The 24657-nt window shown below is 37.1% G+C and overlaps 1 pseudogene; it reads left to right on the plus strand.

The window, feature by feature from the left end:
- Nucleotides 1–22079: 22079 nt before the first annotated feature.
- LOC118830289 lies at nt 22080–23313 on the plus strand (annotated as a pseudogene).
- Nucleotides 23314–24657: the final 1344 nt, after the last annotated feature.

A 24657-nucleotide genomic window follows, 5' to 3' on the forward strand; every position in this document is an offset into this window, starting at 1 on the left:
GATTTTAAACTTTTTTTAGCTTCTCTCCCAACTGAGCTAGACATAGTAGTGTGAGGACTTTCCTTTAAATGTCCATCTCATGAATAGTTAAATAGTGAGAGTTTAATGAAGCAAATGCTTGAAACTCTGTTAGACTAAAGACATACTTACATCTAACATTTTATTTCAGATTGTACTTGGCAATTATTACTGAATTTATGATGTTTGATCATAATATAGAAACTCATCAATGTGTTAGATCTCTTATTGGAGTAATTACATTTTATCCTAGAGATGCTTTTACTGGGATAGGTGGGTATTCTCTTTACTTTTCATACCTTTTAATATTAAATCTCATACTTTAATTTTTACATTGCATTTGATATGAGAACAATACTTAGAAGACTTCCCATATCTAATATTTCTAGGCTATTCATCTCCAAATTCAAATATAAGCATTAAAATCAGGCTGTTATTAACTGAGACAGCATAACAACAAATAGAATGCTGATTTTGGAGCAAAGAATAACTAAGTTCAGATTCTACATCTGACAATTACTAGATTTGTGATGATGTACAAATCACTTAATCTTCACATACTTTAGGTATCTCACAAGGACTTGGTATCAAGTTGTGTGCTGCTTGGGATCCACTTTGTTGAATCCTACATTGTGTTTCTACATTTGGAATTCCCTACCCTGGTAAAGTCATATGTGCTTTGAATATGCTCACAGTAGCAGTAAAGATAATGATGATATTGTCCTTTTCTATGACATTTTAGAGTTTTAAATTAATTTTCTCAGACATTGTTATATTTGACAAAAAAGCAATTCCCTATCAGCCACAAGCAAGCCCTTTATAGTATTATTATGAGAATTAAATCTATTTTTTAAATGGGCATTTTTGTTTTGTGGGAAGAGAATAGTACAGTTCCAAATTGCCAGTGGGGAGGGAAAGTGGTAGTTGGGAATTTTTTCTCTTTCTCTCTCCTATTGTCCTACTGATACCAATTGGAACATGAGTGGTTAAAGCAGAAGAGTTGCTTAGCAACTAGAAGCAAATGGTGGGTGATGATTTCTTAGTTATTGCTATCCTTTCCTCACAATTGCTATGATGTCTAAACATTGGAAGTTACATTGGGTATTTTAAATCTGAAAGCGAAGAAGAAAAGGAATACTCAGCTGTCAACAAAGGAGCAATCTGAGAAGCTCCAGTGTATGAAGAACTCACCAGAGTAATATTTTTTAAAGTTTCTTTCTCACTTCCAGGGAAAAGACACACCCTTGAACACACAAATGGAAGCCAATTAACTCAATCTTTCCCTGCTCATTTCTACAGGAAATAATGGCATGTAAAATTACTTTCTTCTTGTATATTCCATAATGACCTTGTGGTGCTGATATGCTAATATATTTAAATGAGACATTATGTTTCAAAAACCCACTAGCAGAGATTAAAATATGCCAGTACACTAAAAATAGCAATACTTTGGAATGGGAATATAAATTCAACTATGTTCATCAATCTGAAATATGGTAGCAGAGTTGGTGAAATATTCCACCTTCTTAAAAGCCCTCAGCAGAAAGGCTCCAGTCCCACAGACATTTTATGGTGCAAAAATATAAGGTCATTTGCAACAAGATGTGTTTCCATAAATAAATCCAGAAATATACAAAGCCCAAGTAGGAGTTTAGGTAATAAAAATGGGCTTCATCTAGTTGGTGTCCATTTAAATGAGTTTAAGTATCACATATTCATCACTTATACATACAGCAGATCACTTTTATGAATGAACTATATAGTTGTTTTGGCTAAAGAAATACACACACACACACACACACATATATATGTATATATATATATATATATACACACATATATATATACACACACATATATATATATACATACATATATATGTGTGTGTGTGTGTGTATATGTACATACATAGCCTTACTACTCCTATCTACTTCAATCTTTCAACTTATAAAAACTCACAGTCAAATAAAAGATAAAGTTTTCCTTTGATATCATATGTCAAGCTAAATTATTTCAAAATTATTGTGGTATCTTCTTGACAGTTTACTTGGTATTTAGTGAGTGGTAAGAATGAAAGTTATAATCCTGATACATTGGATAATAATGGCTTGGTGACTAATTTGAGAAATTCATTTTTGCCATTTCCAAGTTATAGTCAAAGCTTTTAAGAACAGGACTTCCTTGGAGGTACACTGCCACTGTCCCTTTCATTGTGAGATCCTAGGGCAAGTTCTCTATATCTCCAGAATTCTGCTCTCCTTTAGTTAGTCAATAAAGCCATCTGTCAATAAATATTTATTAAGAGCCTATTATGTGCTAGGCATTGTACTAAATGTTGGGGAACTTCACTAATTACTTGTTACAAAGAATGGAACTTAGTCTTCTCTCCCCAACTACCTTTGGAATAGGATTTTTCATAGTAAAGTCTTTGATAAAGATATACTATGGTGGAGACTTGATGCCTTTCCTGGAAATATTAAATTCCTATCTTCTTTGCTACCTCTAACCTTTCTCACAAATTTGGACATTGGATAGAACTGGAAGATGTTGTCCCCTGAGTTGTCCTTCAGGAGGGTATGTTAATTTTTCCAAAAGATCTACAAGCTGAAGAACCTAGTTGAATGGCTATTGTGCTGGCAATGAGCATCTTGGTGTGTCATCATAAAATCACCCTGGAAATTTATAAACTATGGTTTCAGACAGTTCCATGCTTACTGCATCAGATCAGAGGAATTAACTTTAGCCCCTGTTGATTCAGTGCTGTATATGAAGAGTAAGTAAAATGATTCATACAACTGATAATATTGCTTCATTTTGTGCTTTATGTTTATCAAATTAGTCTTAAAATAAAATAAAGGAGGAAGGAGGGAGTAAAGTGAAAATAGAAGAGAAGGAAGGAAGTGATGAAAGAAGGAAGGGAAGATGGGAAACAGAGGGAAAAAGGAAGGAAGAGATGATGGTAGACAGAGGAAAAGAAAACAAAAGGGAGGAAGGCAAGATATTCGAGTTTTGGGGGGAGGGGCAGGGCAATTGGGGTTAAGTGACTTGCCCAAGGTCACACAGCTAGTTCATGTGTCATGTGTCTGAGGCCGAATTTGAACTCAAGTTCTCCTGACTCCAGGGCCAGTGTTCTACTAACTGTACCACCTAGCTGCCCCTTGGAAGGAAGGATATTAGCATCTTTTAAATGGCTGCTATTTACCGGGGATGGAGAATGTTTACCTAAGCACTTTAGAAATATCTCATTTGATCCTCGGAACCACCTGACTGGTAGTTGCTAGGAGATGTCAGTCAACATAAAAGACGAATTTGAGCAAAATTAGCAGCAAATGAAATGCTAGAGATAAATTCAGAAAGGGATGTTTAAATATATTCTTGGCTTAAAATGCAATAAAATGATAATTAACAAGGAAAACATAATTAAAAGATGAAGGCTTATAGAGAGAATTCAAAATGCCTAGCTAAATAATGTTTGGAGTAAAGAACAAATTATAGAAAAATGCCAGCAAATATTAAATATAATGGTAATATAAGTAGAATATATGAGAATTAATGAGATGAAACCAAGACAAGATTCAGAGGCAAAGTTATATTCGTGAAGACTTATATAATTACTTATTTGAATTTATATTTAAAGACATTAAAAAATTAATAAGCTCATAACAAGTATAAAGAAAACAATTGTTATAATGTAGGAGAAATCAATTAAGTGGACTACAAAATAAAAATCAAATTATAAATAAAACAAATAGAACTTTTGCAAAGTGTAATAAACCTGATAACCAATTTTTTAAAAAAGATACATTTTTATGTAAAGGAAAAGCAATTTATCACAAAAAAACAACAAACACAAAAGATATCACATCATATCTAAACAATAAGAGATGGATACATGTTCACAAAACAGAAATAAACCTAAATGACAAAATAAAAAAATAAACATATTTCAAAAGTTGAAGTTAACTGGAATATTAATGACCTACTGTGTCAACAAGCTTTACAAATAATATATCTACAAATGAATTATTTCGAATATTCAAGGAATAATTCTTTTATTATATAAAATATTTTCAAATAAAGAATGAAAGCATTCTCTCAAAGTTCTTTCTGTGCCCAATATTATTCTGAAGTTCAAACTTAAAAAAGAGAAAAAGGAAAGTCAAAGGCAACATTATTAACTTATAACATTAAATAATTAATAATATTATTTTTGAGTAATATTAAATAACAACATTATTAAAACATGAATAAATATCAATAAGTCAGTGAAGAGCAGGAGGAAATAATCAGCATGCAACATGGAGAGAGATTTAATCATGTGAGCTTGGAAAGAATGAATGAAGAGAGATTGAGCGAATACTATAGAAGGATTTTTAGGGAATGTGCAGGTAGCACATCTCCAAAGCTGTTGCATCATGGTTTGGCATTCAGTATGCCCTAGGTCTGAGGGAAGAATTCACTGAGCACTTCCTGAGCTATTCATAAACATATTGCTTAGAGCTGGGAGGGAAACAAGGTGACCTGGGAAATCCGATGTACATCTCTAAGTGATGGTTTCAAAGAAATGCTGAAGAATTGGTGTAGGATTTTAGTGGATGATCAATAGGAAAAAAATGCTAAGAAAAGATAAAAAATTGAAACATAATTGAACTTTGAAAAATGTAACACATTTAAATTTTAAAAGGCTAAACACGGAATTAGAAAGATTTTTGTTTACCTTGATGAAAAGTATTCATTTGAAATCAAATATTTTATTTATTTGATATCAACTCTTTGACAAAATATTGAAGCACTATATGCATTTCCAACTAATAAGGAATCAACATAGGCTATCTACTCTTACAATTTCTTTTTGACCTGATTTTTAAAATTCCATCTATGTTAATAAGGCAAGAAAATGAAATGAAGATGATGACATATGCAAAGTAGAAGTTAAAATAACTCTATTTTCAAGTGTGATGATAATCTATTTAAAAAAACTTACAAAACAATTAAAATTTTTGTAAAGGTAACAAATGGCTTTAAAAGAACATCTGGATATAAAATAAACAAAACTACAATATTTCCAAATTGTTAACAAAATTAGAAGAAGTCAATGTGAATCCATAGAATTTGCAATACAAAATGACAGATTGGATACAGAGTTAACTTTGGCATCTTGAAGAACTGAGTTCAAATCCTGCCTCAGGCATTTATTAAGTGTGTGACTGGTCAAGGTAGTTAACCTCCTAGTTCTTCAGACAACTCTTTAGGTTTATAAATTACAGAAAATTTCATAGGATCATAGATTTAGAACTTGAAAGCAACTTAAAGGCCAATGTGTCTAATTTCATTTTATATTTAAGGAAGTGGAGGAAGAAAGACATTGAGTGACTTCCCTGCATTCACACAATTATTAAGTTTATGAGATAGAATTGGAATTCAGGCCTTCATGACTCAAAATCCAGTGCTTTACACACTTCAGCATTTAGCTATTGGTATATATGAATGTAGGGTTTCCTATACCAATGAAATGCCATTTCAAAAAAAAAAAAGAAAAGTAAAATTTTTCAAATTCTTGAGCATTAAAGCTATCAACATGGCATAAAAAGCTATATAAATCAATGAGCTATCAATAAATACATATTTAGGGGCAGCTAGGTTGTGCAGTGAGTAGAGCACCAACCCTGGAGTCAGGAGGACTTGAGTTCAAATCTGGCCTCAGACACTTGACATACTTACTAGCTGTGTGACCATAGGCAAGGCACTAACCTTAATTGCCCTGCTTTCCCCCGCCTAACAAATATATATATATATATATATATATATACATACATATACACACACACACATATATGTATATGTATATGTATATGTATGTATGTATATATATACATATATATACACACATATATATATGTATATATATATATATATATATATATATATATATATATATATATATATATATAACAACATATATATATGTTGTTATTGTATCAGTAAGGCAAGATTCATGACAGCAATGGTGACCATGCATATGCCTGTATAGTTCAGAATTGCAAAGTATAACAGACTCTCTGTATAGAAGGCAGAAGAAGTAAAACATTTATTCAGACACCAGAGGATCAAATCCCAGAACCAATAACCCCAATTCAAAATAGCAGTAATTGTATCCCAAAACCAGTAATTCCACCTCAGTGAAACAGCAAAGATATTAAAACACAGTATCACAGCAAAGAGCCAAGACATCCTGCGACCTTCCCTTCTGCTAGGGCCTTCCCATAAATATTCACTCAAAAATCCTGTTTGCTTGTTTTTATCCGCTTCTCCTGAAGTTATGAAAACCCTTGTAGTTCTCAGAGCCCTTCCAATTGTCTCTCTGTTTCTCCATCTCTTCCAGTTCTCTGTCCTCTCTTGCAGTTCTCTCGCCATCATCATCATCATCATCATCATCATCATCATCATCATCATCTTCTTCTTCTTCTTCTTCTTCTTCTTCTTCTTCTTCTTCTTCTTCTTCTTCTTCTTCTTCTTCTTCTTCTTCCTCTTCTTCTTCTTCTTTTCCTTCTCCTCCTCCTTCTTGCAGCACTCTGCTCTCTGTAGCTCTCTAGTCTCTGCAGCTCTCTGGTCTCTGCAGCTCTCTAGTCTAAGCTTAAAGGCTACCCCCTGGGCATGCATACCTTGTTTGGGGCTCTGAGGCTTAGTACCCACTTAGCAAAGGGTGTGGGCCTACAGCTTAACATCTAGGAACAAAAGAGTGTGGGCCTGCCTACAAACAAGCCTTGCCTAATTAAGCTTCCATTAACTACCTCCACATGACGCCTATTAAATAGGAGGGGAAGATTTTTAATCATGATTAGCACCACAGTTATACAGTCATGTTTGAATCTTCATAACCCTATGGGCCATATAATAGCAGTACTGTCAATAGATTTTTCTTGGCAAGGTAATGAAGTGGTTTGGCCTTTCCTTCTCCAGATGCAAACCGAAGTTAAAAGACTTGCCCAGAATCACACAGCTAGTGTCTGAGGTCACATTTGAACTCAGCTCTTCCTGAGTTGTAATAGTAATTAAGGTGAGATTTTTTGCCGTTGACCTTTAATGATTCTGGCCTTTGTTTGAATGGGGCAGATAAAGTGGGATGTTTTTGTATTTAGCAGCACTGAGACAATTGGGAGCCATTGATTTGTTTCTGATGTGATATTGGGGGTGGGGAACTTTTCCACGCCCAGCCTGGGTGAGGTCGGGGCCCTTTGGGCGCCCTGAACAGGATATATAAGCACAGAGATTAGTGTTCTCACTTGGAGCTCTGAGCCACAGCAGGAGTGGCGTGTGACTCTGGGCCAGCCATTCTAATGATCTCCCGGCTGTACACCCAGATGTGGATAACTACAAATTGTATTTGGTCTGTAATTCAGGGTGCTGGCTTTTTCCCCTTAACTAGGTGAATGTTATTTGTATGCTGGATTAAAGTAAGATTGTTAACCCCTTAACATTGCTTTCCTTAGTAAAGCAGATCAAAAGGACCTGTGTTGGCAGCTTTCTGGGTGCTGGTTGTTGGTGGATCTTACACCCCCACAGAAGCTGCTAGCTGGATTGTTGAAACATGAGTATAATCCCAATGCCCTATTCACTGAATCATCTAACTGACTCTTAGGTCAACATGTATTAAGCACCTATTCTGTGCCAGGTGCTGTGCTAAGAGTTAGGGATCCAAAGAGTGACAAAAGAAAGTCCCTGCTCCCAAGGATCTTTCAATATAATGGAGGGAACAACATGTAAAGAATTATCTACAAAATAATTTATATTCAGTATAAACAGAAAACAATTAAAAGAGGGAAAGTATTGGATATAATTGAGGTTAAAAAGGCTTCCTGTGGAAGGTAGCATTTTAGTTGGGCCTTAAAGGAAGCAAGGGAGGGCAGTAGTCAAACCAGAGGAGGGACAGAGTTTCAGGAATGGTGGACAGCCAGAGAAAATGCCCGAAGTTAAGAGACAGAGTATCTTGATTTTGGAACAGCCAGAAGGCCATTGTCACTGGATTGAATAATATATGTTTGGGAATGAGGTCTAAGAAGACTGCAAAGGTAGAAGGGGGCTAAGTTATGAAGAGTTTTGATTGCCAAACAGAGTATTTTTAATTTTGTCCAGGAGAGGCAATAGGAAGCCACAAGGATTTTTTGAGCGGGGTGGGTGGGCGGTGGGGGAGAGGTGTGTGTGTGAGAGAGAGATGGTTGGACCTGTATTTTAGGAAAATTACATTAGTGGCTGAATGGAGAACAGATTGGTATTGGGAAAATCTTGAAGCAGGCACATCTACTATAAAATAATTTAACAGACATAAAGGACAAATTAAATAATTGAAGAACTATCCAGTGTCTGGAATTAGATAGAGACAATATATAAAGAAGACAATGCTACCCAACTCAATTTATAGGTTTAATATTAAACCAATGGTCTGCTTTATAGAATAAGTTGGGAGAAGGGGGCATAGAAAAAAAGTAGTAGCAGAGTGTCTGGACCTGTAATTACATCACATAAGCAACCTCTTGTGCAGGAACTTCCTGCCATGGAGCATGCTAGCAGCATAAATGTATTTACGGTATTAGAAAATTATCTGTGGTGCTATGAGTTTAAATGACTCCCCATAGTTGCACAACTAGTATGAATAGAGTCAGGACTTCAACTCAGATCTGTTTGACTCCAAAGCTCAGCATATATCTACTAAGTCGACTATTTCTCACTTAGAATTAGAAAGAGAATATAGTGTGCTTTCATGAAAAATGAACAAGAATATAAGCAACAATTGTGGAAAAAATGTGAAATGACCCTACCAGATTTTTAATTGCACTATAAATATCAATCTTCATAACTCCCTGAAGTTGGATAGAAATTGCAAAATCAATGAATAAGATAGAATTGATACTCTATAATTAAAAGAAAAGCCATACAATAGATGAGTGTTAAATCAAAGCAACATCACAAAATATAAGCAAGAGACTAATTTATTTTATTGAAGCTCTTGGGAGAATGAGATAGCAGAATGGCAAAAGGGGTATCTTAAATACACATCTAACATCAGGTAAAAATGTAAATTAAACTAAAACCTAACTCCCACCTTTCACATATCATATTGGCAATATAATTAAATGGCTTAAAATTCAGTGTTGTTGGGATACAAAGAGGCAGGCAAAAAACATCAGACTGCTAGTGAAACTGTGAAGAGGTACTACTTTTTTTTCTTTTCTTTCCTTCTTTTCTTTTTTTGCAAAGCAATAGGGTAATATGTGATGAGTAGCAAAAGTTTTTATACCACTTCTTCCAGATATGCAAATACCAAGGTTGTGATCTAAGGATGGTATTAAACAAGGAAAAACAAAGGTCTCTGTCATAAATTTTTTTAATAAATGATTTAGCCATAATTGTAAATATTTGGACATAACTCATTTGTCAACTGTTTGAGGAATGGATGGAGAAATTCTGATACTTGTATATAGGAATAGTACTGTACAGAAACATGCCATATTTAAATAGTACAAGGATTTATCAGAAGACATATGGAGTCAAGAAAGCCAAATTATAGTATTATTTAAAGTGTCTACAACTATATGAATAAAAACAAAATCAGAAAAAACATAAAAATGCAGTATATACTAAGGGATCATGTGCTATGTACTTAAATGTTTTAAATGGGGATTTATATGAATTATTTTCAATACATGCTATGGATGTATGTTTATTTTTTTCAATCCCAAATATTCACAGAATCTCTTGAACTCTAAGTGAAGATAGGTCTTTGATCTTAAATGTCAATCCTTATTTTAATTACCTGCTGACATGGTTAATAAAATGATTCAATTATCCAGATACTATGTGTCTGGAACCTTTTTAATCTTCAGTTACAGCTAACCATGAAGGGATGAGCACCTTTCACTCTCAATTCTTAGCCAGGTGCTCCTCTCTTTTGGGCCAATGTGGAGAGTTTCTTCTCTGCCAGATCTCTGGCTGGGGTCCAATGCTCCCTTTTACCAGTAAGCAAATGTTATCTGGGTGAGTTTCTGTGCTCTGAATCTATCTGTTTTTAATGCTACAACGGTCGTATTTTCGCTGTCAGCAGCAGAGGAATCCTAAGGAGAATTTGGTACTGACAAGACACTCTCAAGCCTGGCTAATGGAGGAATATTGGCAACAGTGAAGTGCACACAAATGGTGGGAAGCCTCTTTTGAGGATCTGCCAGGGAAATGACTGCTTCATGGAATCCAGAATTCCTTTGAGGGTCAAGACCTGGGTACCCCAGTCCTAGTTCTTAAGTTGTTGTTGTTATTATTGTTGTTGTTGTGTTTGTCCTTCCTTTTCAAGGTGGACCATGACATCAGGGAAAGGGTGACAAGACTTGAAGATGACTTTGATTTGAATTAGGGAAGACTGTGCAAGGTCACCAGCCTCACTTTCTCTTCCAGAGCCATCTGGATCCAGTGGCCTGACTGGAGATGGGCCAGGATGCATTGGAAGACCCTGGCCCTGTCTTTTCAGGTTCCCACTTTGAGTGATGTAATACTCCTTCAGTGAATAGGCCTCTTTAAGAAGTTCATCAAGGGACTTCTGGGGGTGGAGCCAAGATGGCGGCTGGAAAGCAGGAACTTGCATGAGCTCCATACCACATCCCTCCAAAAACTTATAAAAAATGGCTCTAAACAAATTCTAGAACTGCAGAACCCACAAAATAGCAGAGGGAAGCAGGGATCCAGCCCAGGACAGCCTGGATGGTCACTGGATGAGGTCTATCGCACATGGATTGGAGGGGAGCAGAGCTCAGCGTGGGAGGCAGCAGAACCAGCCAGACCAGGAGCCAGGCAGAACAAGCCCTAGCAGCCTGAATCGGTGAGCTGTGGCAGTTACCAGACTTCTCAACCTACAAACACGAAAGACAACAAGAGAAGGTTAGTGGGAAAAGCTACAGGGGACAGAGTTCGCAGTTCAGCCACCATCTCAGGGGCAGCAGGGGAGGGGCAGCTACAGAACTACAGCTGCAGTTATTTCCGGCCCCAGGCCCACCTGGTGGGAGGAATTAAGTGGCAGATCAGAGCAGGAGTGTAGAGCCTGATGAAGATTTGCATCAGGTCCAGGTTGGTGGTTCTTGAGGAAGGAGGAGTGCTGGTGTGGCAGAGCTGGTTGCACAGAAATAGCTCTGAAATCAATGGCACATCCCCTCAATCTTGAAACAAAGTACTCTTTGCTCTACAAGCAGTCATATCCTGACAAAAAACTCAAGGGTCAAATAAGTTGACTGGGAATATGGCCAGGCAGCGAAAACACACCCAGATTCAGTCTCAGACTTTGGAATCCTTCTTTGGTGACAAAGAAGACCAAAACATATGGCATGAAGAAGTCAACAGAGTCCAAGAGCCTACACCAAAAGCCTCCAAGAAAAGCATGAACTGGTCTCAGGCCATGGAAGAGCTCAAAAAGGATTTGGAAAAGCAAGTTAGAGAGTAGAGGAAAAATTGGGAAGAGAAATGAGAAGGATGCAAGAAAACCATGAAAAACAAGTCAATGACTTGCTAAAGGAGACCCAAAAAATATTGAAAAAAATATTGAAGAAAACATCACTTTAAAAAATAGACTAACTCAAATGTCAAAAGAGCTCCAAAAAAGCCAATGAGGAGAAGAATGCTTTGGAAGGCAGAATTAGCCAAATGGAAAAGGAGGTCCAAAAGACCACTGAAGAAAATACTACTTTAAAAATTAGATTGGAGCAAGTGGAAGCTAGTGACTTTATGAGAAATCAAGATATTATAAAACAGAACCAAAGGAATGAAAAAATGGAAGACAATGTCAAATATCTCATTGGAAAAACCACTGACCTAGAAAATAGATCCAGGAGAGATAATTTAAAAATTATTGGACTACCTGAAAGCCATGATCAAAAAAAGAGCCTAGATACCATCTTCCAAGAAATTATCAAGGACAATTGCCCTGATATTCTAGAGCCACAGGGCAAAATAGAAATTGAACGAATCCACTGATCACCTCCTCAAATAGTTCCCAAAAAGAAAACTCCCAGGAACATTGTCGCCAAATTCCAGAGCTCCCAGGTCAATGAGAAAATACTGCAAGCAGCCAGAACAAAACAATTTGAATATTGTGGAAAAACAACCAGGATAACACAGGATCTGGCAGCTTCCACATTAAGGGACCAAAGGGCTTGGAATATGATATTCCGGAGGTCAATGGAGCTAGGATTGAAACCAGGAATCACCTACCCAGCAAAGCTGAGTATCATGCTCCAAGGCAAAATATGGATTTTCAATAAAATAGAGGACTTTCAAGCTTTCTCAGTGAAAAGACCAGAGCTGAATAGAAAATTTGACTTTCAAACACAAGAATCAAGAGATGCATGAAAAGGTAAACAAGAAAGAAAAATCATAAGGGATTTACTAATGTTGAACTATTTTGTTTACATTCCTACATAGAAAGATGATGTATATGATTCATGAGACCTCAATACCATAGTAGCAGAAAGGAATATGCATATACATATGTCTATACATATATTTACAAATGTGTGTCTATGTATGTATATATGTAGGTATGTATATATATACATACAAAGGGCACAGGGTGAGTTGAATATGAAGGGATGACATCTAAAAAAATAAAATCAATTTAAGGGATAAGAGAGGAATATATTGAGAGAGAGGGAGAAAGGGACAGATGGAATGGGGTAAATTATCTCCTGTAAAAGTGGCAAGACAAAGTGGTTCTGTAGGAAGGGAAGAGGGGGCAGGTGAGGGGGAATGAGTAAATCTTACTCTCATTGGATTTGACCTGAGGAGGGAATACCATACACACTCAATTGGGCATCTTACCCCACAGGAAAGAAGGAGGAAAAAGATACAAAAGGGGGGATGATAGAAGGGAGGGCAGATGGGGGAAGGAGGTAATCAAAAAGAAGCATTTTCGAAAAGGGACAGGGTCAAAGGACAAAATTCAATAAAGGGGGATAGGTTAGGAAGGAGCAAAACATAGTTAATCTTTCACAACATAAGTATTGTGGAAGGGTTTTACATAATGATATGGCATGTGGCCATGTTGAATTTCTTGCCTTCTTAGGGAGGGTGGGTGGGGAGGGAAGAGGGGAGAGAATTTGGAACTCAAAGTTTTAAAAATAGACGTACAAAAACAACAACAAAAAAGTTTTTTCATGTAACTAGGAAATAAGATACACAGGCAATGGGGCATAGAAATTTATCTTGCCCTACAAGAGAAGAAGGGAAAGGGGGATGGGAGGGGAGTGGGGTGACAGATGGGAGGGCTGACTGGGGAATGAGGCAACCAGAATATACACCAATTTGGAGTGGGGGGAGGGTAGAAACGGGGAAAAAATTTGTAATTCCAACTTTTGTGAAAATCAATGCTGAAAACTAAATATATTAAATAAATTAAAAAAAAATAATCAAGGTACGGCCCCTTTAATCAAAACTCAAAAAAAAAAAAAAAGAAATCAATCTGGGAGGGGAAAACCCTCAGGGTTCCGGGCCAAAGGAGAAACAGTTACTAAGTAGATGTGACCTGGAAGCTTCTTGAAGATTGAGTCCTTCTAAAAAGCCCTAGGTTTCTGGCAGGGGGTGTAGTGTTCTGCCAGATAACTTTGGGGCTTTCTGTTTAAAGAAGGGTGGGGAGTGGAGTTCAGGCAATTGTGATGAACAGTCTGTTTTTTGTCAGTGTTTTGCCTGTCTTTGGGATATGGCTCTGTATTTGCTACGTGGGGAGAACTGAAAAAGCAGAGTGAGACTTGACGGGGCTGGTTTTTTTTTTTTTTAATAAAAGGTAATTGTGAGTTTTGAAGAAGGAAACAGGGAAAGGGTTTTTGTGTCTGAGCCCTTCCTTAAAGTAGAAGGCTAAGTTTTTACCAAGGGGTCCAGAGCTGGAGCCTGCCAGGGCTGAGGAGAGAAAGCTATCTTCAATTTTTTAATGGGCAAGTGAAGTGTAATTCAGATTCATCTAAAGTGAAACGAAGAAAAGCCCAGGCTATATATGGCAGGTGAGTAATGTCCTTAAATGTATTTGAATGGGAATACTTTCTGGGAGCCTGGTAAAATCCTAAGTGAGAGATGAGGCTACGTAGACACTGGAAAAAGTATAGGAAAAATATTTGGGGCACGTAAGAAATAGGACCTTGGTTATTTTAGTCAGATGGTCATTTTAAACTTGATTTCTATATCTAAAGGTGAGTGGGCTTTCAAATACATATGGCCCTTATTGTTGAGACGGAAAGAGAAAGAGACAGAGACAGAGACAGACAGAGAGAGACAGAGACAAAGTGTCAGTCTCCTCTCCCGCTCTGACTGTGGCCAAAGCTGGAGAGGCAGATGAGAGGAAGAGAGATAAGGGAAATATTAGAAATCAGTGTAATAAGGTGTAATCTGGGATGCAGTTGGAAGATTAAGGAAAAATTTTGTAACGATTTAAAAGCCAACATGGGCAATTATATGAATTTAGAACACATTTGATAAGTTAGAAGATATTTGATAGGCAAGGTGTTGCAAAGTGTGATAAATAAAATCTTTCATATATAACAGCTTTTAAAATCTTTTGCAAAAAATGCTTGGAATAAATAGCTCTTGTATAAAATATAATACTAAATAATTGAAATTATAAATTGAGGTTCTATATGATAACATTTGGAAAATAGATATATAATAGATGTATAATAATTATTATACTGTACCAGGAAACTTATTAGGTGTGTGGTTTTAAACTGTTACCCCAGTTATGTAATTTGACATGTACATAAATATAATCCCTACCATTAATTTGATAATTTAGCCTATTAGAAATATTGTTAGAAATGTAAAGTCTTCTTTAATTCTTTTGGGTTATGGATTTAATTGCTAAATGACTGAGGCAAATATGTGAAAGAAATCAATGGCAGATTAGTAACTGAGTTAGCGTGTCAATATTTTAGATTTCATGATCTAGCCCCATGCTTAGGTGGTTAAAGCTCAGTGATTTGACTTCAATTAAGAACTAGAAATTGCAGAGGAAAAGATTTTTAGAAATGAGTCTTCAATCAGCTTTATTGTGGGAGTTAGGTTAGATCATCTGGTTAAACATGTCCACCTGGCTTTCAGGATAAATCTGTAGGAAGGCCGTATTAAATATTGAATATGTTAAAGATATTGGTTATTGGGATTTATGATTATTATATAAGATCTTAAATGTTTCCTTGTACTCTTCGATTATTTAAGTATTATTTTAATTCAACTATTTAAGTAATTGTGAAAGCTCTTGAAGGCTTCTGCCTGGCCACTCTCTGTCAGAATTAAATCAAATTTTCTAGGTCTCAGTGACTGAGCCAAAAGTAGCAGGTCAATTTAGCTTAGGATACTTCATCTCAACACATTTTCAGCTAACCTGATGTTAACAGGTGAAATTTCAAACTGTTCCTAAAACTTTATATGTATTTGCTAGCATATGCAGCTCAAAATTCTCTAGAAGATGGGAATTGGAAGCTGAATGCTTAAGGCAGTTCCTAATCTGATAAGTCTCAAAGAAAAGTAAAGGGAGGCCGGGAATTGAGAATTGATGCAGCTGTTTAAGGAAGTAGAGGAAAACTTTATATGGATCTGGAAATTGTCAGTATTTGTCTTTTAGGAGGAAAAAAAAGGAAATATATGAATTTATGGATATTTTTTCTTTTAAAGTGCTGAGTCCTGGATCTTAGAAATTAAAATGTAACTATTAGCAATTATAAATCTATATTTGATTTGATCAGGATTCTTATGGTAACTTAAGATCGAACATAAAAAGGTGTTTGTGATTTGCAGTAAGAAATTTATTAGTTAATTGGCCCCAAGAAAGTTCTAAATCATTATTGATTAGAGAAATGCAAATTAAAACAACTCTGAGGTACTACCTCACACCTATCAGAATGGCTAATATGACAGAAAAGGAAAATGATAAATGTTGGAGAAGATGTGGGAAAATTGGAACACTAACACGTTGTTGGTGGGGTTGTGAACTGATCAAGCCATGCAGGATAGCAATTTGGAACTATGTCCAAAGGGAAATTGAACTGTGCATACATACCCTTTGATCCAGCAATACCACTACTAGGTCTGTATCCCAAAGAGATCATAAAAAAGGGAAAAAAGACCTACTTGGGCAAAAATGTTTATAGCAGCTCTTTTTGGCCAAGAATTGGAAACTGTGGTAATGCTTGAACAAATTGTGTTATATGGATATAGTGGATAGTTCCATTGTTCTATAGTGCAATTTTATGGAGCTTATGGTACACGTTTTTCTTTTCTGCTACAGCTGGTCTGTATATGACCATAGTTTTCTTTAGAGTTTTAGATTTGGCATTTTTATTTCAGTGCTTTTTAGCTATAATATCACTTAAACAATTGTACTAACTTTGTCATACTTTGTAGAGTTTTTGGACCTATTAGAGTCATAGAAATTATTAATAGTTGTTAAGCTGTTAAGTAACTCACTCATAAATTATTGCATAAAAAAGTATTTTATAATGAGGAATGCTCGGTATAAATTTTTCAAATAGTGTAAATTCTGTGATGTTATAACATATAAATTATTATTTTATTATAACTTGCCAAAACCACACATGATGAGTTTAGGTGTTGTATGATATCTCAGCAAATGTTATTTTTATATGTGCTTACCTAAAAGAAATATGACTTATGAATTGGGATATTTAAGAATTCAACTCTTGAAATTCCAAATTGTATTCACATTTTTAGTACTAGCTTATTAACCATTTTTACCTTAAAAACTTAAAAAATATGTTGTAGCTTTCAGCAAAACAAAGATTGCTTGAGAATTTCTCAAATATGTATTTAGTCAGATGAGGCCAATTTTCCTGCTTCGTCTTAAGTACCATCTTAATTTTTTTATTCTATTGCTTTTGATTATTTCGTCAAGTGAGTTTGCTCTGTCTTTCATTGGTCCCCTCTCAATATTTTAAAAATAAACAAAACCATTTGTAACCTTGACTGTTCTCATTCTACTTGACAAAAAGAACAAGAATTTGCTTGCAAACAGTTTTGGTCACTAATTTGTTATTGGTGGAATTGCAAACTGATGCACCCATTTTCAAGAGCAATCTGGAATTATGTCCTAAGAGTTATTAAACTGCCCTATACCCTTTGACCCAGCAATACCACTATTTGTACTATTAACAAAGATGAATAGGGAAAAAGGAAAAGGACCTAAATGTTCTAAAATGTTTGTAGTACATCTCTTTGTGGTGACAAAGAACTGGAGATTGCAGGGATACCCATCAAATAGGGAATGGCTGAACAAGATATGGTATACGATTGTGATGGAGTACTACTCTGCTATAAGAAATGATGAGCTCACTGATTTGAGGGGAAAAAAAACATGGAAAGACTTGCACTAAATAATGAAGAGCAAAATGAGCATAACCAAGAGAACATCATATACAGTAATAGTACTATTGTCTTAAGAACGACTTTGAACAAATAATCTATTTTGAGTATTATAAATACCCAAATGAACAGAAAGGCTATATGAAGAAAGATACTATCTGCATCCAGAGAAAGAATGAATAAAAAGAAATTACACACACACACACACACACACACACACATCCATTTGCGTCTAATGGTAGCCTCTCTAGAGTGGGGGGGGAAGGAAAAAAAACATGAAAATTTTGTTGTATATTTGAAAAGAATAGGAAGTTATGCATAGTAGATTTGCATTTTCATGTAGAATCATCTTTGTAATTGTACTATTTTATATGGAGATGCTTTTTTTCTATAAATTAAAAGTAAAATTAAAAAACAAAAATAAAGATTAAAAAAGATAGTTGCGCCTTCTCATTATTACAGCTGTTGTAGTTTGGATAAATTTCTCTGAGAAATGACCTAACAATTGAAACATTTTTATCCATTTCCAATTTTTCATAATAAAATATTTGTTCATATAGCTTGGGTGAAAGTCATTATTTCATTCTATTTTTTCTTCTCCTCTTGATCTTGGAACGTTTTTTTCTATATTGTGACTCCAGATTTAGCCAGATGATTCCAGTATTGATTCACAAGCAACTGATTCAGAAATTGCCTCTAATTCAGTAATCTTTCATTTACTGTTAAATAAGACCATGTCAGTTTAGCTTTTTGAGGGTTTTGTTTTTGTTTTTACTTGCCATATCTCCATGACTTCCAACATTCTTCTTGGATAAACTGTTCAACATAAAAAGAAATGACCTAGTCCAAGGGTTGGGAACCTGTGGCCCTCTAGATCCTCAGGTACGGCCCTTTGACTGAATCCAAACTTCACAGAACAAATCCATAGACTAAATTTTGACCTCTTTGATTTCTTAATCTCATATGATTTTTTGCTTAACATCAGAACTTTTGACAACCTCGTTTTTTGCCCATGTCTGCCTTAATGTCAGTAAATTTCAAGAAATATGTTGAATGTTGAAGCGTCTTGTGAAGTTCTTTAAATTGATACTTTTGCCATCTTTAGCAGATTTAATTCAACAAATATTTAATAAGTCCCTACAGCGTGCAAGGCTCTATCCTAGACATGGAGCATAAAAAGAATGAAAAACAAATGATCCATCCCTTAAGAAATTAATATTTTATTTACTGGAACAAGTACACAAGTAAATATAAAATACCACAAAGTAATTTTAATAAAAAGAGAACTATATATCTTTAGGGGGTGAAGAAAGATTTCATGTAGGAGGTAGCACCTGACCTGCAATTTGAAGGAAGTTATGGACTATAAGAGGAATTGTTGGGGAAGAATACATTCTAGCCATTGAGAACTATCTCCACAGAGCCCGAAATGTGGGAAATGAAGTACTATATACTGGCAACAGTTATTAGGCTACTTTGATTGGATGGAAAGTTCATGAGGAAATAAGTGCATATGTAGGCAGAAGCCAGATTGTGTATAGTTGTAAATTCCGTGTTTTTCATTTTGCTAGTTTTCTATTGGTCCTTCTGCATTTTCCCACCAGGACATTGTTCTAGCACTGGATTTTAAACATGGTCCTTCTATGTCAATAATCTGTCTTACAGATTTTACAAACGTCCTTTTGTCCAACATAGCATAGCTGGGCTTGGGTTTGACTTATTTTGGTAGTAATTCATCACCTTCTCCAGTCACCTTAAGTAGCATACAAGTGCATAGGTTAGATCTCTGCCAAATTTTGCACCTAAGACGTTGTTGTTGTTAAGTTGTTTCAGTTGTGTCTGACTCTTTGTGACCCCATTTGAGGTTTTCTTGGCAAAGATACTGGAGTGGTTTTCTACTTTCTTCTCCAGGTCATTTCACAGATGAGGAAATTGAGGTAAACAGAGTTAAGTGACTTGCCCAAGGTCACACAGCTAGTAAATGTCTGAGGTCACATTTGAACTCAAGTGTTTCTGACTCCAGGACCATCCCTCTATCCACTGTGCCCCCTGAAACATTGTCACATAACTTTTCATTATCTTTCTACTTAACTGCTTACTATTATAACATGAATTAAAAAAATAGCCAAGTTGCCAAATGATTCTGGCAGGTTTTACTGAACTACTTGCCTAAGAAAGGCAAATGACTCATACAGAAATAATTTGAATGAATGAGAATCTATGGGTAAAGCTCCTGATCAAAGGACCCAAACCCTTTTAATCCTAATGTGAACTTCTGTTGACATACCTTTTTAAGGTGCCTAAATTTATGCATTTGTAAAAAGCTTAATCTCCTTGTGTCAAGTTCAGCATACAATTACAGATACTACCTGTTTTTGGCAATTTTCCATTGGTAGTTCTGGCCTGAGTTGAATACTGACATTGTTTGTATGAGTTACTGGGAACACATTTGATGGCTTTATAGCTTATAAAATAAATGCTCTATTAACACTGCCACTTGGAACCCAACCAGTGGTAACGCTAAAAGTCTAAAAAGATTAAAAAAATGAATAAAAGAGAGGATGAAAGAAATAGTCATCACAGAGGAAGATGGGCCATATGTTCCTGTCTTGGGAATGAGATGTGGAAACACACACATGAACACAAAACCACACACACACACACACACACACACACACACACACCCTCAGTGGTCAGCAGAGCTCCATTTCAATTTAATGTATTACATCTATTCCTCAAAATTCAAATAAAAAAATTGAGATCATTATTAGGATAGTCCAGGGCAACTTTTACCCTTATCTGAATGTTCACATAGTCAAATAGATCAGTTATCTCACTAATGTGTATGCTCCCTCTAATGATACAGGTTACAACCATCAATACTTGCCTAAACTCAGCAACTCTAGTCCTATAAGCTCTCCAAACGTGGTCCATCCAATGTATTGGTGGCCTGTCTTGCTCTTTCCTGATATTGTAAGACTACAAATGGAACACATGATGTCAACAACTTATCCTATATGCCCATGATGTTATCAATTCATCTTATTATTATTTTTAACCTAGGTATCTACCTGGTTAATTCAGAAGAAAATAAAATAAGCACAAATTTTAATTAATGCTAATTAATATACAGATAAAGAGACATTTTCAAATAAACAAATGAAAAATATCCTTACTTATAATTATACTTTGGTATATTTTATTTTTGTCACATTTACATTACAATGTCTATATAGAATTGCAAAAGTAAAAACAACTTTGAGGCAACTAGGTTGCAAGTGGATACCGTATGCTAAATCTGGATTCGGGAAGATCAAAGTTCAAATCCAGCCTAAGATATCAGCTGTGTGACCTTCCATGAGTCACTTAATCTCCATCTACTTCAGTTTCCTAATCTACATCTCAAGGGTTGTTGTGAAGATAAAATATATGTGTGTGTATGTATATGTATATATACATGTATGAATTTATGTATATGTATGTATATATAAATATATTTGCAAACCTTAAAATGTAACATATATAACAGCTAAATAATAACAATGATAACAATAATAACAATAAGGAAAATGGGTGTTTTCTTTACATTTTGAATGTAAAAAATATAATAATTACAAGAATATTTTTCTAGTACTTTAGAATGCTGAAAGTGATTTCCAATAACTTAGGTTCATTTAGAGCTCATTAAAAAATTAAAGGGTTGGTGGAGCCAAGATGGTGGCATAAAAACAGAGACTCACTTGAGCTCTCCCCTAAATCCCTCCAAACTCCTGTAAAATATGACTCTAAACAAATTCTAGAGCTACAGAACCCACAAAACAACAGAGGGAAACAAGTCTCCAACCCAGGACACCCTGAATGGTAGCTGGAAAGGATCTAGCTCACTGTGCTGGGAGTGGAGCTCAGCCCAACGTGGACCATGCCAGGACAGACCAGGCTTGGAACTGACTGGCCAGAACAGGCCTCCGGGCTCTGAATCACTGAACTGTGGCAATTACAAGACTTCTCAACCCACAAACACCAAAGACAGGGAGCAGGTTAGTGGGAAAACTTATGGATCTGGGTGAGGGAAGTGCGTGGTCTGGCCGCAGTCCTGGGGCAGTGGAGGTGGCTGCAGTGGCCCTGGCAACAGCCAAGGTGGGAGGAATCAAGGGGCTAATCAGAGTGGGAGCACAGAGACCACTTTGTTGGTACTGAGACAATGTTCTCTTGCTTTGCCCTTCTTGGATCTGGGTCACAGTCCTGGTTGGAGGTTCTTGGGGGAGGGGGAGCTCTGGCGTGACAGAGTTTTATTATGCATCATACCACCGCGGAATAGAAGTAGCTCTGAAAACCACAGCACAAACCCCCTAAAGCTTGGGACAAAGCACTCTACACTCTGAAAGCAGTCATACCTTGACAAAGAGCTCAAAAGTCAAATAATTATTCCTGTCGCTGGTGCCCATGCTGCTGCTGCCACCACCGCAGGTCATTGCATCCTCCTTTTCTTCTTCCTGCCGCCACCACCTCCTCCTTCTCCATCTCCACCACCGCATCCATGTCTGCTGTCCCCCAGGGCAGGCAGTGCTCTGGCCCCGTCTAGGGTAAGCCCTGGCCCTGCGGACCTGGGGATGGAGCTGGGGAGCATGGGGAGGAGACAGCTGCTTCCCGCATGACACTGAATGTCCATGAAGACCCTCATTGCCACCTACTCTGGAGTCTTGCAATGCACTAACTCTAGCATCCTCTCTGCACTGCAGGACCTGTTCTCCATTCCCTAGCTAAATAAATCTAAGCTTCAGAAACAGTTTCAGGTCATCTCTGTGCTACAATGGGTCCTTTCCTTTCTTGTCTTGGGTATTACATGCAGCCTTGTCTTCCTGTACATATTCTGCACAGACTGTTGGCTGATTTTAGTGCTGTATTTCACATGGCTGCTCTTTGACTGGAACACCCCAAAGGAAGGTGGCAGATCAAAGTGTGTGAGAAATTGGGCTGTGTGGTGGTATTTCCGAGATTATTTTCCCATCTGGTCAACCAGCGAAAGGTCCTTGCCTTGGATACATCAAGCCAAAATCCAGGAAATTCCGACTCTAGGCCTTGTTTTTACCAAGTACCATTTGAAAAAATAAACATCACTTCTCCCACCCCCTACCCTGAAGTGCTGCAGCTTGTACTCCAGCTGGTGAAGGCTCACAACTTGCTGACAACCTGGAATTGTATCTTTGGGTATCACCCCCATGGTATCACGGGCCTGGGGGCCTTCTGTAACATCAGCACCGAGGCCACAGAGATTGGAAAGAAATTTCCTGGGATCCAGCCTTATCTGGCAACTTTAGCTGGGAAATTTAGGGTCCCTGTGTTAAGAGAATATTAAATGTCTGACAATATCTGCCCTGTCAACCGTGACACCATTGACTATCTGCTTTCCAAGAATGGGAATGGCAATGCTATCATCATCGTGGTGGTGGGGGGCAGAGGGGTGCTGCCAAGTCCCTGAATTCTACACCAGGAAAGAATGCTGTCACTGAATGACCGGAAGGATTTTGTGAAGCTAGTCCTGTAACTTGGGGCTGACTTGGTTCCCATCTATTCCTTTGGGGAGAATGAGGTTTACAAGTAAATAATCTTTGAAGGAGGTTCATGGGGCCGATGGGTCCAGAAGTAGTTCTAGAAATACATTGGCTTTGCTCCCGGCCTTTTCCGTGGTCGGGTCTTCTTCTCTTCCAATACTTGGGGCCTAGTGCCGTACTCTAAACCTATCACCACAGTTTTGGGTGAGCCCATCACTATCCCCAACCTTGAGCACCCAAGCCAGAAGGAAATTGACGTGGCATGTACATATAGTCCCTGGTGAAACTCTTTGACAAGCACAAAACTAAGTTTGGTCTTCCTGAGTCAGAAGTTCTTGAAGTAAACTGAGTGGCAAGCAGCCAGTGGCCTCCCCCTTGGGGGAAGAGTCAGCCACAAATCTTTTTTCTGCCATGTTCTCAAGTGCTTTTTGTTCTATAAATTTGGAAGCCTCATGGGTGTCTGTGGGTTATTTTAAAGAAAATTACAATAACAAAATAATAATTTTCTTAAAATATTACAATGTACATTTTTTCAAGGGAAAAAAGTGAATGTATCCAAACTCTCTTGCTTCTAGTCCATCCCACTCTGAAGAGCTGATGTTTCCCACATTTTTCCACATGATCCCTCCTTCTATCCTCAAAAACCAAAAAAAACCTACCTTCCTATTTAATAATGAAGAGGAGACCAGGACTGTATTTGTAAGCATTGTGCCTGTGAAGTTGAGGAAGCTGGATTCAAATCCACGCTCTGCAATATATTTCCTGTCTTATTTTGGGCAAGTCCCATGTTGCCTAAAGTCAGCTTCCTTATCTATTAAACTTTTGGGGTTAGACCGGATAAGATCTAGCATCATACCTAGCCTGAGGATCTTATAATCCTATAAGCTTCACTGGAGACCCTAGAGAAACATTTTTTCAGTCCCACCACATTTTTGATGAGGACTTGTCACCCAAAAACATGACAGTTCCTACTATGGATCAGATAGTAGTTGGGACTGTCATGTTGTTGAGGGACAAGTCCACATTAATGTGAAAGAGATGACCTTCTAATGCTATCCAGCTGCCACTGACCTTGACCTAAATTGAACAAGTGGGGTGGATGTTTGTGTGATTTCATTCAACAGAGAACTACCTTCCCAAGCTAGAGATGGTAACATGTAGATGAGGAAGTTATTGATGCTTTATCTCCCCTTGTTGGTTTAGGCGAGTGGCACTGGAAGGGGCCTGAAAACTACCATTTACTTTTTGAGATATTTTACATAGTCCCCACCTTTGCTCCACCCCAACTCTTTCTCTCACACATAGACTGGTGGGAACATAGCCCATTGATGCTATCCTCCCTCCTTCCCACCCCACATTCCCCTTTGTTAAATACTTCTCTTTCAACTCTGGATGTCACAGGAAACCAGGCCTGGCATGAAACACTCCTAACTTACTGCCTGGGTGACCCTGGCCTTGTCATTCTACAGATTTAGGCCTCAGTTTCTACCTCATTAAGCAGAGGATGGGGACAGAAATGCAATATTGGAGCTTGTGAGCTCCTTCTTGGCTGGGGAAATGCAGGTCAGCTCTCATAATAGGAGAATAACCTGTGTGGCCTGAGTGAAATGATGCTCCATACAGAACCAACCCCTGGGCCCAGGCCATGCCTTTGATAACAGCTAAAAGTTTACACAGGGATAATGTCCCCTCC

The sequence above is a fragment of the Trichosurus vulpecula genome, chromosome 8 (genome assembly GCF_011100635.1).
Source record: "Trichosurus vulpecula isolate mTriVul1 chromosome 8, mTriVul1.pri, whole genome shotgun sequence".
Lineage (NCBI taxonomy): Eukaryota > Metazoa > Chordata > Mammalia > Diprotodontia > Phalangeridae > Trichosurus > Trichosurus vulpecula.